At 38.9% G+C, this 12,066-nt stretch overlaps 1 protein-coding gene across 1 annotated transcript in view; it reads left to right on the top strand.

Moving 5' to 3' along the window:
• The first annotated feature begins 2,576 nt into the window (after positions 1–2,576).
• The window catches only part of snupn (snurportin 1), a 46,329-nt gene continuing 36,839 nt past the window's right edge, over positions 2,577–12,066 (top strand). The window contains exon 1 of the mRNA XM_028584646.1: positions 2,577–2,633. The gene's annotated coding sequence lies outside the window, so the exon portion shown is untranslated. The remainder of the gene's footprint in view (positions 2,634–12,066) is intronic.

Raw genomic sequence — 12,066 nt, forward strand, 5'->3', positions numbered from 1 at the left:
ATTTATTAGCTCGCCCAGTTGCAGTGGGTAAAGGATGCTGATAGCCAGGCTCTCATTGGCTAGCTGTTAGCCAATCAGCAGAACAGAGAGACTAAATACACAGGGTAACAATGACTAACAAGGAACAGGAGGCACAAAAGGTGAAACAAATCAGACAGACAATCACAAGGGAGGGAAAACCAAGGACAGGAAGTAAACTAGACAAGGGAGACAAGACAGACTTCAAAATAAAACAGGAAACAGAACCCACAATCATGACAGAAAAAGGGGTGCTGGGCATCACTGGGACACTGGGCAGCTTGGGGACAATAGAGAGTTCAAGAACACTAGGGAGGCTGCCGGCTAGCAGGGAATCAGGAAGGCGGCTAGCCAGCAGGGAATCAGGAAGGCAGCTAGCCAGCCCGGAGTCAGGGGGGCTGCACGTCAGCGGCGAATCAGGGCGGCTGCACGTCAGCGGCGAATCAGGGCGGCTGCACGTCAGCGGCGAATCAGGGCGGCTGCACGTCACGTACTGTCAGGGTTGCAGCAGGTGGACCCAAATGCAAGACTCTACCAGCGAATGTGCAGAACAAACTCTTTATTTTAACTCACACAACTAACAAACTCAAAACTACAAATGACCAGGACTTACACAGGACTGACAGGGAAAGACAAACCGACAAGAGACAAAAGGAAACAGAGAGACTAAATACACAGGGTAACGAGGACTAACAAGGAACAGGAGGCACAACAGGTGAAACAAATCAGACAATCACAAGGGAGGGAAAACCAAGGACAGGAAGTAAACTAGACAAGGGAGACAAGACAGACTTCAAAATAAAACAGGAAACAGAACATAACAGAACCCACAATCATGACACTTAGATGAGTAAAGAAGGACCTAATTTGGTCATCTCTAAATCTTGTATGTGCAGAATGAGTTTAAATACACTTTCAGGAAGACAGCAATTTCAGAGTTGGGATGGCACTATATAACACTACACTGTGGTTAAACTGTACTGCTTAATCCAAATTCTTCTCCACGGAGATTTCATTAAACGCTTCTGTGTAAGTCATCAAATCTCCCGAACCTTCTTCACGTATCCAGAGTCGAGCTGCTCCTGAGTTTTTACATAACATTCACGAGAATATGTATTAACACTTCTACTGTTATTTGTGGTCATTACAAACACCGGCAATGTGACTTGTTTACGAAGTGGGTGGAAGTTTTCTCCGCTACCGTGGAAGATTCATTGGGATCTGATTTCTGGTAATATCTTTTATCACAGTTTAGTCTCCAACCATCCAGGAATGCCTAAAACCACAGTCGAGGGAGTGTGGGGAAGAAACAAATCACAGAGCTGCAGACTCGAGGGGAAAAATGTTGGCCTGCCTTCACAGCCAAACAACCAGAGCAGAACCTTTTTTTCTTCTTATCTTTTTCCCCTTGCTCTGTTTGAGCTCTGACATTTGCACAGGGTGTGATGCAAGCAGATTAACCTCGCCAGCAAGTACACTTCTGCATTGTAAGTCACGTACTTATTTGTGCACTGTTTGATAATGCTATCTGGGACTTGTATTTTCCTTCTTTAAAATTTCACCTTTGATGTGACTCCTGAAATGATAAAGAGGTATTGGGCCATTCTGCTGAATCAGTGTCAGGACATAAAAAGTATCTCTATAGATATGCTTGCTGCAAACGCAGCATCGGACATAACGTTAGCTTACTGTCAGGATCCCGCAGTCTTCCCATTCTCCCTGCTGATTCCTCACGTCTGGATCCACTTTTGTCTACATAAGAGCTCAGTTTTTCAGGTCGGCAGCTAATAAAAACTTAAGTGACGGATTTTCATTGTTTTCGTTAGCTCTAGCCAAGTTAGCCATTGTTAGCAATGCCAGTTTATGACGCTGTTTTTTTGTGCATACAAACATCGTAACATGTCTACAGATAGAAGATGGACAGCACTGTGTGTACGACTGATTTAGTGAGACAGAAATAAGACAGAAGTGCTTATAACTGTATGTTACTACAGCTTTCACAAAAGTTGATGCACAGAGCAGCCATGTTGGATTTTTACTCGGTGGTTGTCCGAGTTAAGAGCTCGGAAATCCGAGGTTAGGGAGTGTGTTTTTCCGACTTTGACCTTGGAAAATTCAACTTCCGAGTACAAATAGAATACGCTATTAGAACACACACAGGGAGAGGGACTTCATTCTCTACTCAGGACGCTATTACTCCACTATATCTTTACATAGCAAATATTTGTTTACTGCTTTATTAATATTCTGAATGTCGAGCACAGGACCTTTAATAAAAAACACTAAGAAAATTAAGACCGTCCCCAATCTCTAACACTACATGTACACTTCACCATGAAATTGAATTATTAGAATCCTTCAGAAAAAAACATTTTGTTGGTATAATAGTGTATCTGTTTCATATTTCGACATAAAATATATTTTTCTCAATGGAACATTCATAATATAAAAATACACATTTTAATTGTGTCCCCAGGTTTTCACTCAGTCCTGTTAACCAGATGTATCCCCTCCTCCCCATATAAAATGTTCCTCCTCTCTAAAAAAGTTGGGACATTCCGCAAGTCACATGATCAACAGGAAGTAGCATCACTTGAGTCTCCTGAAGGCCAAAAGTAAGTTATTTCACTCTATTTTCTGTATTTTTGATCGAAGTATGACTGAGAATGTCAATCTCAATGTACAGTCCTGTGACCTAAGTTATTTCTTAGATGCAGTGATCTTTTTTAATATAGTTTTGGTAAACCACTTAAAGGTGTTCTCATGCTTTTACCATTGATAATAATAATAATAATACATTTTATTTAAAGGCGCCTTTCATGGCACTCAAGGACGCCTTACAGAATTTATAAAAACATTTCAAAAAATCAAGCCAGTACAACATCAATTTTGATATATCCATATGACATTGATGTCATATGGCTACATTTAATGTGTTTGCTGATGCTGTGTCAAAAACTCAGTCCTGTTACTCATGTTTATCTGTGTTTTTTTGCCCCCAGGCAGCGCTGCCTGGAAGGCACCGTTGGGAAGCACTGGTTATGGTTAGGGTTATGGTTAGGGTTAAGGTTAGGGTTAGGTGCCTTGAAGGCAGCGGTCGCAGCGCTGCCTGGAAGGAGCAGTTGGGGGCAAAAAACACCATTGAGCGTTACTCATACAAACCGACTGGCCTGCATGGCAACTTGCTGTGGAATTCTTTTTCTTTCTTTCTTTTTTGTTGTGGCTTCGTTTATCAAGCAGTGTTTTCAAAATCAGTGTCTGGGTGTAAATGCTATCTGGCGAAGTAATAACATTTACTAATGGAATATTTGACTTGAAGATAACTGCAAAGTGAGTGCATTGCCTGACAAAGACAAACAATAAGCTATCAGATGCTAACAATCAGGGCTCTGCATTTCCCTCTTTCATCCTCAATAATAACACAAATAGACCAAACATTTCATGCAACAGCCATGCCAAAGTATTTCTTCTCATGCATTTTGACCAACTAGCTGCCTGAAGGAAACTGAGTGGCACTCTTATTTTCAGACTTTGAGTTTAGTGATGGATGATTTGCCTATAAATGAATCAGCAGATATTCCTTCCAACATTAGATATCCACCATTTTAAAACTGAGTCATAATCTTACCAAAACATGAAAATATGAAGAAATAGATAATGTACTCTACATCAGGGAGCATTTAATCACTGTGCAAGTACATCTGTGTTGTTTCTACAGTCTGATGTTAGTTTTTCAGTGTTCCAGTTTGCTCTGTCCATTTCACGGACAATCCCAGGGGACATTACAACTCTTAAATTGAAAGTGAAAGTAAGAATTTGTATTGGCCTGTGCAACCATACCATATCTGCAGGGGTGTGTTGATCAATTTCAGTAACCTGATGATTTTTTTATTTTTGGCCAGTCTCTCAGATTTTTTGGGAATCAAAACTCATCTGTGCTCCATTCTTCCCTCTTAGTACTTGAAGTTGCAGAACACAATGTAGCAAGCAAGCATTCTAATGCAAACCATCCCAATTTCTGATCCTGTCAGTCCTTACCTGCCTGACCAGCAGTTTCAGTAAACCCCCCTAAACCTTTTTTTTTCTACAATGCGCAATTCCACTGTCATTGCCAATTTAACTTCACAACTTTATGTATTGTGGTTTTTTTTTTTCCACAAGCAAAGTTTGTGCAGAATTGTGGATGTACGGAATGTGTGCATATGGCGCCTCAAAAAGTTAACCAGAAAGCCTTCAGACACTTGGCAGATTTCATGGTGGGACAGCCGTATGTTTCTGCGATTATCCGTCGTTTATCCAGACTACCTATTTGTATCTTTTCACATCCACTCACGTCTTTCCATTGCCTTTTTATGTGGTCACGCTGCGTCTAAAATTCACTTTGTTTTCAGTCTCAACACGCATTGGGTGAGGTTGTGGCTCTCTTTTTTTATTTGCATGTGTGCATGCTAGTAAGCACCAAGATGGCTTGTGTCAGAATTGGTAAAAATCCACGATACACACCGTGCTGTTATCATCACCGAAGTAATGAGTAAAATGTCACGAGTAATAGTCCCAAAATTGAACAAGATATAAACAACACAGGTTGACAAATATAGGAATTGACCCTTTAAGCTTCTCTCTGTTGTGATGTGATATATTTATTGTTTTTACGTGGCTAGGGGACACTGACGGGGCTGATGGGAGTTTTGCCATGTCAAAAACTAAGAGGATTTGAAAGTGTTAAATGGTGTCTACAGTCAAGCTCAGTCACACTGACCTGACAATGAAATGTTGAGAATACCAGGAGAGAGAGAACGAGCATCGAGGATTCTTTTCAATCGGACAGTGAGATAATGTTTTTTTTTTTTTTTGTGGCTTTTGTTCCCCAAAGCAGGGATCTTGTTTACAGAGATTGGACAGTTCTCAAGAATGCAGGCTGAGATCTGAGGAAATGGTTGTTGTCCCCAGAGGAAACTTCTAAAGCCTGGCTGCAGAGCCAGAGAGGAGAGGTTGACAGGGACTTTAGCATGTTGAACTATTCCTTTCCAGTGTGATGATATAACATACCTGTTTATAGACTCACACAACCAGAACAAAAGCTTAGATTTCATTATGATATTTACGTGTGGGAAACATTCTCTGAGAATCATTTGAGCTCGATCTGATACCAGATCAGCTAACCGTGGAGAATTTTTAAATAATAACATCACTTAGTGCTTCTCAGGAAATATAAACATCACTAACAACTTTTAAAGCAACATATAAAATGAACAAAATGAGTCAGCAACTTTATGGCCTAAACCTTTCCTTGGATTTATTGAGAAACTATAGAAGAATAGGGTAGAATAATTTCCAGCCACGTTTTCACAGCTTGACAATCGGAAGTAGCGCACCTTTTATATATATATATATATATATATATATATATATATATATATATATATATATATATATATATATATATATATATATATATATATATATATATATGTATATATATATATATATATATATATATATATATATATATATATATATATATGTATGTATGTATATATATATATATATATATATATATATATATATATATATATATATATATATATATATATATATATATATATATATATATATATATATATATATATATATATATATATATATATATATGTATGTATATGTATATATGTGTGTGTATATATGTATGTATATATGTGGGTATTGAAGGACGGCAGAGCACGGAGCCAACATGCAGCGGAGCCGATCCGCAGCCATACCGCAGTTGTTGGAAATGAGGGGTTACACAGGACAGCTGAAGATGTGAGAGAGGGGGAATGACATGCAGCAAAGGGCAGCTTTTAACATGCTGGATATCATTATAGTTTAAAGATATCCACTTGGCTCAGTTTCAACAGTGAAATGACCCCTCATCTGCAATAAAAATGAATGATAGTCACTCCCTAAAGTATATTTCATCTTTGCAAGAGGTAAGAGGCATCATCCTCCCTCATCCTCTATCTCATATTTTTTATCTTGTAGTCACTGTATCACTTTAAACTCGGGTTGGCAGTCATACTGGATCCTGCAATCACTTTGACAGCTCATTAGCGGAGTAATCTCTGGCAGCTGCTCAGAAGCCTTCAGGTTACAGGATGTCTTCTGAAATTTACACAAATTTACATTCTGAATCTTTTCTGTTGCCAGCATTCACAAAAAAATGTTGTGTAAATGTGTAAAATGTAAAACATCTTCTTGTTTTCTTATTTGCTGAAACCCTTTTACTACATTAACCATCACAAATCAACTCTGGAAGTGAAAAGAACTCAAAAAACCTAAGAAATAAAACCGTGTCCATTCTATATTCTTTACACTGTTGTTCATAGTGAGAGTCTACTATAATATAACTTCTATCACTGAGTACAGTCCTTAGTTTACAGTACAGAAAATTATAAAACATTTTTTGCATTATTCCCTAAAATTGGGTTTACAAAACTGTGATTATGTTAGAAACAAATATTCTTATAAAAGGTCACAAGCTGGGGCGACCTCTAGCTCACCCAGTAGGAGCGTGCGCCCATGTAGTCCTTTGCAGCGGCCCGGGTTTGAATCCGACCTGCGGCCCTTTGCTGCGTGTCATCCCCCATCTCTCTCTACCACCTTTCCTGTCTATCCACTGTCACTAACAAAAAATAAAGGGAAAAGCCCCAAAAAATAATCTTACAAAAAAAAAGGTTACAACCTAACTAAAGAAGTACGATGTCTTTCCATACATTTGTGCACAACACTACGAGTCAGATAATGGGACATTTGCTTCTTAAATGGCACACAAGCATAATTTGTTTGTATATGGACTTCAATCTGTCACCACTGACACTTAGTCTTACAAATTCCAGCTTTAGATTGTTTTAATTGGCATGAAAATACTGGAAAGATCCTACCAATACTTTACTGTTGCCTAGTGATGGTCAAATGAAGCTTCGCGAACCAGTGTCTTTACTTTCTGAGCTCACTAGATGGTGCTCTCTGTTCAAAATAGGGTTTGAAAACCCATTGAATTGCCATTAATTTAACCTTTTCCTTTAACAGATCGCGCCATCTAGTGAGCTCAGAAAGTAAAGACACTGGTTCGCGAAGCTTCATTTGACCATCACTACTGTTGCCTCTGGTATTCTCAGGTTGTAAACTAATTTGATGTGCATTTCACAAACGGAGACATTGTTGCGAAGATTCATTTTTTCAAACGCAGCAAATAAATGTGTCTGGAATGGGAATGTGGTTTTAAATAACAAAGGTGAAGTGACATTGATGAAAGCTTTATAAAGATACAGAAGTGCTCAGATTAGAATAAACCACCACTGCAGTTTCCATGTGATGACACAGCAGTGCTTTTGTCTTACTCGATTAGAGACTGTGGTCCGGATGTAACAGCAGCGTTTTATGTCCTAATAGTTTACAGGCCTTGTATTTGTCTGATCTAAGTCTGAGCTGTTCTCTTTATTTCCTCAGCAGCCCCTGCAATTTTCACAGCTACTTCGTGTCTGACTCGCTTGCTATCTAAAGATCCTTGGATTTCACAATCTCTTCACTTCTGCACAAACAAGACTTTGCCATGTGACGTCCGGAAAACGCTCAGCAGAGAAACTATTCAGGCACAACACATGAATTACCTGTCCGGGCCTGTGGCGAGGGAAAGATTTTATCATTTTAAAGCCAAACACGCACAGACCCGTACACATTCACAGCACAATTAGACATCTTTAAAGTACCAGGATTAATGTGTCACATGTTTTCCTCCCAGCTACACATTGTGTAAGAGCAAACAAAAGCACAGGGATTTCAGTGTGTGTATGTGGTATACAGTGTGTTCTCAGCAATTGAAATGCACTCTAGTGTGACAGCACTGAGGTACATGAGGTAATGGTTATATCTATTGTCTTTCATAGTCAAAAACCAGTTAAAGGAGTTTGTCGTGCATTCTAATGTCACAAGTGGAAGAAAAATGATTCTGATTTTTTTTACTTAAACATGCTGTAGGTAGGATTGTGAAGATCCAGGCTTTAACCAAAGAATTTGAACACTGACAACTTCTCAGTCCCTCCCCCCCGTTTCTGCTAAAGCTCAAACGGTCTCCTAAGCCCCTCCCCCCACAAGGGAGAATGAATGCGTGTGCATGAGCAGTGGTTGACACGCAGTTAGGTCCCCCCCCCCTTTGCATTTACAGTATTATGATTATGTTTTTGTTTTTTACGAAGCCATACTGTGTTTTTCGGTCTCTGCTAGCGTTGCGAGTAAATGGTTACTCTGGCCGAAAAAGAGTGAAGACTACAGACGATAAAACTTACCGCTTATCGACATAGGTGCCGCCAACGAGAACAAAACAAAGGATTTAATAAAAATATGTAGAGACTAATATAATAATAATCTCAATCCGCATTTATGAGCCACTATAAGGGTGTGGCTGTGTCTGTATCTGCAGACACCCTGCCCTCTGCCTTTTTTACTTGTACTTAAGTGCAGTATACATGAGTAAATGTACTTAGTTACTTCCCAGCACTGGATGTTACATTAACATACTGCCTCACAGAGAGTGATCTGTGGTTTAAGACCATCAGCACGAGTAAAATATGATGTTGTCTCATGAATTTGGTAGGGAAGTCCATAATATTAGTTTCCTATCAATTGTCAATGGAGCCGCTCCAGGGTGTACATCAGTCTGACTTCTTGGCTCTCTGGTTTTTCATTTTGCCAAAGAATTGTTCATGTTGGAAAAATGCTGAGTAGACTATCCTGATAACAAATTGATGAGTCAGTATTTAAATTGCTTGTTTTTAACAAAGAAAACAGAAATATGATACATTCTGCGATGGCAACCATGTTGAAGCTATTGTGGCCTGATTAACTTGTTAGGAGACCTACTTAAAAAAAAAAAAAAACTCCACCAGCAAAACATCTTATTGGGACTTTCCGGAAGAATGTGGAAGCATTTTGGGTCCAAGCCACTGGAATGTCCTTACTCGTAGCCAGGCAAATGTTAAGAGACCAGCCTGGCTTTAGATCAGTATATGGGGTGTTTTGGGAATTTGTACTAGATGTGTATAAGAAAAGAAGAGGGGAATATGAATCTGAGATGGATCCAAAGTGCCCTTAAGGACCATCAGCTCAAGCATTCATTGTAACAGTGGAGCCAGTGGAGATGTGACCTTTACAGTAACCTCAGAGTGTTGGCACCTTTGATCTACAAAGAACAAATGGATACTGGGCGGTAGGGTGTAGAGCTGAAGATCTTTGCCCGAACCCAACGGGACCCGACAGGTTGCGCGGTAAATGAGCGGTCAGGTGATGCGTTTCGATTAGCAATCAATAATAAGGAGGTGAAATGGAGGCTGGCCTCTGGCGATTACGTTTTGATTGCACCAGCAAAGAAAGTAAAGTCTGAGGTGTGGAAAACTTTTGACCATGTGCATAATGAGAATAACGATGTTACAGAGTACTTACGTTATTTCTTTGTTCCAACTTCCAAGAGGCCTATAGCCTACGTTAGTCATGAATAAATTATGCTAAATGTATAAATGAGTAATTCTTGACAAAAGGCAAAAGAGCTGTGTTCGTGCACACATTTGAATAATGTCGGGCTGTAAACGGGTTCGGGCTTTTAAAAAGCTGTCAATCAAAATGTACTTGTCGGGCCTCGGGCCGAATTCTGTCGGGCTCGGGCCTTGTCGGGCTGAATATTTAAGGCCCGATTACAGCTCTAGTAGAGTGTGTGAATTAGAGAGTTTTAATCCAAACAGCCATATTTATAAGAGCAGACACTGCCAAGATGAAAAGTCCCATATCTAATGCCTTTATCAAGCCATGTATTGACCATTTGTTGATTACAACTCCAATCTGGAATCCCTACTAGTAGGGGTGCACGATTCAGAAAATGTCACGATTCAATATTGATTTTTAGGCTCAAGATTCAATTCAAAATCGATTTTTGATTCAAAAACGATTCTCGATTCAAAAAACGATTCACAGTATGTAAATGTAGTTACCTTTCCCATGTGATTGCAGTAGACATACAATAAAAAAAATGTAATAATAATTTTTTTTAAATATGAATTCTATGAATCGATTTGGAATCTGTAGAGCTTGAATCGTGATTCGAATATGAATCAATTTTTATGCACACCCCTACCTACTAGGTAGAAGAAGGCACTTCAGCCTCCTGATGTGCACCTTTCAGATGGGTCTGGACAATAACATGCATCTGGAACCAGTCAGTCTGAAGTCTGGGTCAGCCCTCCCCCTCAACAATGTGTGGGTGTAGGGCAATGAGACCGAGAGGTAAAGGAGGGCAGACAGAAAAACAGAAACAGACACAGAATTTGGTACTATGGTAGTAGCTACTGTACGTTTTTTTTTTTTTTTTAGCTTCATTAATACATAATAACCAATTTATCTGTCCTTTTTATTAGCACACATTTTGTAGGAGCAGTTTTAGCCACGCATCCCATGATTTTAATTTCCTCTAATGCCACGATAAGTTTGACATTTACTGTATGGAATTATGACAACTGTGGGTTGGCTATGAAGTTTGGTACAAACATGTATGTCCTCCTTACAATGAATTGGGATCATTTTAAAGATCCCCTGACTTCTAACGGCATCTTCAACATTTCACAGTATCAGATTTGTGTTGAGTGCTAATTAGCAAATGTTAGCATGCTAACACACTAAATTATGAAGGTGAACATGGTAAACATTATACTTGCTGAAAATCAGCATGTTAGCATTGTCATTGTGATATGTTAGCATGCCAACGTTAGCCGTTAGCTCGAAGAACAGTCGGGCCGAAGTATAGCCTTGCATAGCTGCTAGCGTAGCTGTAGACGCCTTGAATTTTTTTCATGCTTTTTACTGTTTCAACTCATTCTTTGCAGTTCATTTATATGAAACTGTGTTCGTTATCTCTTTAACAACAACAAATATATTGAGGGTACACTGTAATGACTCTGAATGCTCTATCAGTGTTTCAACATGAATTTCCATATGTTTTAAATACACACCTTAGCTCTACAGTCAGCTTCAAATCCCCTTTGCTTCCGTGTTCTTGTTGTCGCTATCATCTATTAATTAAACTATTAGCTGACATGTCAAACACTAATTGGATTTAGGCAACACGGGTTAATGGATTTATTGACCGCATCTGTATACTGGTTACAGTTTATTCTCTAAGGGCTTTGATTCAGGATGAAGAATGAATGTTCGTGTTTAGAAGGAACATGATGAATAATTTGCTGAGAGACCTACTTCCCCCATGACTTCCCCACACGTGTCAGTTTCTAACAGTTTATAAATAAATGTTTGCATTTTCGTTTTTCAAACAAATCCACAGTAGGAAAGAGGGGCAAACTTAAAGGAAAGAGGGAACAAATTAAGCTTTTATGTGGCATAAAATCATGATTCCATATGACTTTTTATCTAATTACAAATTCTTTCTTCAGGCCTTCAAATAAATCAATCTGAGAAGGAAAAACATACCTCTTTGGTTAGACTGTTCACAACTCATGTCCACACTAAAAGGCCACATAACCTGGGTTTAATGGTCACAAGTAGATATCGCTTTATTTTTACATAGTTACAAGCTAAAGTTATTATAATAATTATTGTATTGTTATAGTGTATACTGTATAACAGTATTTTTTTATATTTCTTACTGTCCTTTCTGTTTTTATTCTGTATATGTTAAGTGAGTGTTGTACTTTGAGAGCAAAGATTAACCAGAGTCAAATTCCTTGTTTGTTTACGCAAACCTGGCCAATAAAGCTGATTCTGAGTCAAAAAAAAAGTTAGGACCTCAGTCCTCCGCAGTAAGGAAGAATCTGAATAATCCCATGTGGTTCTGCATAAACATACCGAATGAGAAAAATACTTCAAAATAAGACTTTTCCATTACTAAAGATTGCTCATATCGGTAATTCAGTGAAGGGGCATCACAAGCCCCCCAAAGACTGGCAGTGCCAAGATTCCTCTCCCAATCCAACTCCCAAATCTGGTCTCAATATTGGCTTTTGGCCCTGC

This window comes from Perca flavescens, chromosome 8 (assembly GCF_004354835.1).
Source record: "Perca flavescens isolate YP-PL-M2 chromosome 8, PFLA_1.0, whole genome shotgun sequence".
Lineage (NCBI taxonomy): Eukaryota > Metazoa > Chordata > Actinopteri > Perciformes > Percidae > Perca > Perca flavescens.